This window comes from Hydra vulgaris, chromosome 09 (assembly GCF_038396675.1).
Source record: "Hydra vulgaris chromosome 09, alternate assembly HydraT2T_AEP".
Taxonomy (NCBI): domain Eukaryota; kingdom Metazoa; phylum Cnidaria; class Hydrozoa; order Anthoathecata; family Hydridae; genus Hydra; species Hydra vulgaris.
In genome coordinates this window covers 60,459,741-60,465,232 of record NC_088928.1, presented here as the reverse complement: position 1 = coordinate 60,465,232, position 5,492 = coordinate 60,459,741, and the positions used below count along the sequence as shown (strand labels likewise).

General features: G+C 24.4%; 1 long non-coding RNA gene across 1 annotated transcript; it reads right to left on the bottom strand.

Moving 5' to 3' along the window:
- Positions 1-836: 836 nt before the first annotated feature.
- LOC136085146 (uncharacterized) lies at positions 837-1,402 on the bottom strand. Its single transcript, XR_010641119.1, has 2 exons — positions 975-1,402; positions 837-905 (listed from the first exon to the last, which is right to left on the bottom strand). It is a non-coding gene; the product is annotated as an uncharacterized LOC136085146 (long non-coding RNA).
- Positions 1,403-5,492: the final 4,090 nt, after the last annotated feature.

Here is a 5,492-nt window from a genome sequence, read left to right as displayed (position 1 = left end):
ACATGTTATAGATCTTAAATGCCACATATTTTAATCCAAATGGTATAAAAGTAGTCAATACTAGACAAATGAAAGTCCGAATGCTTCTATGATAATTTTTAAAATTCTTTTAATTTAAAAATTACTTAAATAGTAATTTAAAAATTAATCATCGAAGCTTTCAGAGAGGTTTAACTTAATCTGGTATTTGCTACTTTATCCCATTTGGTATTCAAAATGTGTAGCATTTTTGATCTTTTGCATGTGATGTTTTCCACCTATAACCTGTGCGATTTACCTTAAACTATTATGACAAAATTTTATAAAATTAAAAAACGTGTTGCAAAATGAATTTATTTCAAAATAAATGCTATTAATTAATACATCCAAAATGAATATTAAAAATATTATTTTTTCTTTTGCGATTTACACGTCGTTTTTTATCGATTGAATTAATTAAATCGCTTCGGCTTGCATAATACCAAGGTTTTTAATATCTTCTAACTTTCTTCAAACATTTTATAAAAAAAAATAAATAAATACAAATATATATATATATATATATATATATATATATATATATATATATATATACATATATATATATATATATATATATATATATATATATATATATATATATATATATATATATATATATATATATATATATATATATATATATATATATATATATATATATAGAGAGAGAGAGAGAGAGAGAGAGAGAGAGAGAGAGAGAGAGAACAATTTTAATAAGGAACCTTATTAGTCGAGCAATTATATTTATTAGCCAGGTTGAAGTCATTAATGACTACAAATTTTCACAAATAATTATTTTCTAATTTATTACTTACAATGACTAACGTATTATGGGTAATTGAACACATATTATGCGTAATGAGCTTGAACCCATGAGGAGAATCCTGAAAAAAAGTGATCAATTAGGATAAGTAGTTAAACAAAAAAACAAAAACAAAAATGTAAAAACCTACTTTTTCAATGATGTAGACCTTGGGTGCAATAGCCAGTGGATGCAAAAATATCTTTACTTTTTCGTCATACACACGGCCTTCTATAATAACAGGCCTTGACATCGCGCAAAATGCCGTAAAAACTGAAGGCCGATTAAACTTTCACTTTTACTTATATGATATATTTTTATATTAGGTTGGGTGAAATGGCAGTCTATGTTTTCTAATAATAATCTCTAGTAAAGACGGAAATATAAAAAGAAAACTAAAAAATTGTTAAAAGATAATCATATTTTTCGTATTTCAAATTTCATTAAGAAAATTTATGTAATATTAAATAGTATCAATAACAAGCAGAACTATAACAAAGTATATATCTATATATTAGAAAGATAACTGTATTTTTAATTTTTTTTGCTAAAAATGGTAACAATAAAAATTACCAACAATAAAAACACCAACAAAAGTCGATTCAAGCAAAAAAAAAGTTTTATCAATATATCTCAACAGGGTAAATATTTACAAATCCAAACATATTGAGAGACATAGGCTAATGAGAAAATAAAAAACATAACAAGTAAATAGCATAATAAAGTTAATAGCATTAATATAGTATTTAGAAATAATAAATGAAGTTTACATGATTTTTATAATTTGTATTTACATCCATTAATTATCAGTTGTCAGTCTCTATTTTATAAAATGAATTATATATATATATATATATTTGTATATATATATATATATATATATATATATATATATATATATATATATATATATATATATATATATATATATATATATAAATATATAAATATATATATATATATATATATTTGTATATATATATATATATATATATATATATATATATAAATATATAAATATATATATATATTTGTATATATATATATATATATATATATATATATATATATATATATATATATATATATATACATATATATATATATATATATATATATATAAATATATATATATATATATACATATGTATATATGTATATATATGTATATATATATATATATATATATATACATATGTATATATGTATATATATGTATGTATATATATATATATATACATATGTATATATGTATATATATGTATATATATATATATATATATATATATATATATATATATATATATACATACAAATATATATATATATATTTATATATATATATATATATATATATATTATTTTTACTTTATTTACAACACGATTTGATATACAACAAACCCCTTCAAAGCTTACAATAATTCAGTTAAGATTCAATCTGAGTTATTGAAACGTAATAAATTTAACATCAATAGAAAAATAAAGCTGTCATCATTTAAAATATAAAGGGTGTTGTCAAAATATATTGAAAATAAAATTAAGTTTCTAATAAAATCACGTTCAACAATGATAAACATTCTTACTGTAGTAAAAAATAGTACTAACTGATAAATTTGAACAAATAAATATAAAATTAACAAAAACAATGAATAAATAAGAACTTTAACTTGAACTTTAACTAAATCTTAAATTTGAATTAATTGGTACTAATTTGTTCAAGCATAACCTTAAGAAATAAGTTTTTATAACAAATTATATGTATATCTAGTTATACATATAGTTAACTATCAGGAGTTATATGCATAACTATTTGCATTTTAAAGCATATTATTTTATTTAAACATTACTTTAGATCATATTACTTTGAAAACTGGGGCCAGAGGCTTTATTCCCAATAACACTGTGGTACTCCAAACTAAAAATTGAAAAGTTTCTGTAAATATTCTGTTTTGTTCCTCAATGCAGTTCGTAAGTCCCTTAAGTCTTAAGGACCTTATTTTATCTAAAGTTAAAAGTTTTGGAGCATAAAAAAAGTTACAGAAACCCATCTCCATCCTACTTTTTTTTTTTTAATAAAGAAAATTGGGAACTCTTCGACTTTCAAACCTGCATTTCTTTGTGGGACACTGCAGTGTCCCATGCATGCAAGATTGGTTTTTGACAACATTTCAACTCGTTAATTGTTTGCAAATAACTAACTCAAAATCAAAATTCAAATAACTATTATATTATCCTAATAATACGTCTATTTGCACATATCTTAATCTTTTTTCTATAAAGAAAGATAAACATTATTCGTGGTACTTACATACTTGCTTGCCATTCTCTCTATTAATATAAAATATTTTTACGCAGTATAAACGTAATGCAATGCAATGCCGATTAAAAATTTTTTTTTGTTTTGTTTCCAGCTTTCAAATTAATTCCCATGCAAATCCCACAGGAAACCCACGTGGGATTTCCCATGTGTGTAAATACCATATGGTTCCCACATGTAACCCATGTGGGATTACCCACATGGGTTTAAGGTGACAAATTTCCATACGGATACCACATGGGAAAAACCGTCCCACTTAAATCCCATCAATCCCACTCGGAACCCACGCGTAACCCATGTGGGACGCGGTTTTATTTTTCACTGGGACAAAAGAAGAGGGAAAAAAATATAATCATTTTTGGAGTTGCGGAATCAAGTAAAACAGCTATAATTGACAAAGCAAATGATGACATTCAGCAAATTACTGAAATTCTTTATACTATAAATAAGGAAGAAATTAAACCTATTCACGTTAAAAGGTGGAAATCTCGAACAGATAAACCAGGTCCAATTATCGTAGAACTACTAGATAAGGCTGATCGAAATCCAATATTAGCTGCAGTAAAAAATTTAAAAGGAAGCTTTAAATTTTGAAACGTGTTCATCAGTCCCGATCAAACGGAGGCAGAATTTATTAGATTCTCAACTGCGAACTAAACGGAATGAATTAAATAATTTTTTGAAAAACGATTTTCGCTTTCGATATGGAATCCGGGGAAACGAAGTTGTCAAACCTAAAGTATTACAGCAAAAACAAAAGTAATGAATTGAAATGTTGTTATAATCAGTCAGGGAATCAAAGAAGGTAAGGATGATAATATCATAACACTATTTAATGACATGAACATAGAGCTAATTAAAATTTTAAAATGGTTAAAGTCTAATAAGTTATCAATTAACATAGAAAAAACTAAATGGACTCTATTTCATCCAAAATCCAAAAAAAATCTTTTGCCAAATGATATGCCTCAAATATATATAGATAATATTTAAATAAAACAATCAAAAGTTATACTTTTTCTTGGTGTTTTTATTGATGAAAACCTTACGTGGAAAAATCATATTGAAACCTTGCGCAACAAAGTTTCAAAAAATATTGGAGTATTATATAAAGCGAGAAGTTTTGTAAATAGACACGCATTAATTCAACTTTATTACTCACTTATTCAATGCCATCTAAAATATTCAAATATCGCATGGGGCAGTGTTTAGAAAAGTCACATAGATCCTCTTTATCGGCAACAGAAGCATCTAGCACGACTAATAAATTTTAGAGATCGTTTTACTTATGCAAAACCACTTTTATTTAAAATGAGTATTCTTAATATATACCAACTAAATGTTTTTAACACTCTTTGCTTTATATTTAAATGTAAGATAAACTTAGCTCCAATACCTTTTCAAAATTTATATGCAATAAAGCCCAAAAACAAATATGATCTAAGAAATGACAATTTTATTTATCAACATTATTCGCATACAAATTTTGGAAGGTCTCTTATATCTTATCGCAGAGCTTATTTGCGGAACCAAATAGTTTTAAAAAATTTTGATTTTTCCCAAAGTTGGAATTTTTCTTCTTTCAAAAACAAAGTTATTTTCTCAATAGAAAATATTTTCGAGTTCTTCTGATCTCGTTTCTCTTTTATAAGTGTTTCTAAATGTAATTTAAAATATTTGTTTTTATTTTTTATTGTTTTTTTAATCGGTATTTTATTTGTATGAAGGTTTTCATAAAAGCGGTATTTACTAATTTAAAATATTTGATTTTATTTTTTATTGTTTTGTTAAACGGTGTTTTGTAATTGAGGTTATTTTATTTGTATAAAGGGTTTCTTTTACGGTATTTACTTTTTATTTTATATTTTTTTGAAATAATTGGTTTATAATATTTGTATTGTTAAAAGGTTCTCGGTGACAGGATCTTATGATCCTCTTCGAGTGTCCGTGTTCTTCATATATTATGTACCAACGACACTTTTACCAGAGAATATTGTTAAATGAACAAAAAAAACAAAAAAGAAAAGAAAAGGATGATGCATTAATCAACACAATCTTTTCATAGAGCCCTTTTAGACACTCATTAAGAAAAACACTTTAATTTTTAAAATAAAAATTCAATAAAACAAAGCTCATTCTATAGTTCGCCTATAGACCTAGGTTGACGATTGCTTGCTCAGGTTGTAAATATTTTTAGGTAATAGAATGAAATTTTTAGGGTGACCTACAACCACTTATCGTATATTAACTTACACACCATTTTGTTTGCTAGACTAGACGCCTAGCCTATAACTTTTTTTAAAAAGTAAAAAAACATCTCGTTGCTTTAAATACCTGTGCAAGAGCTGTTTC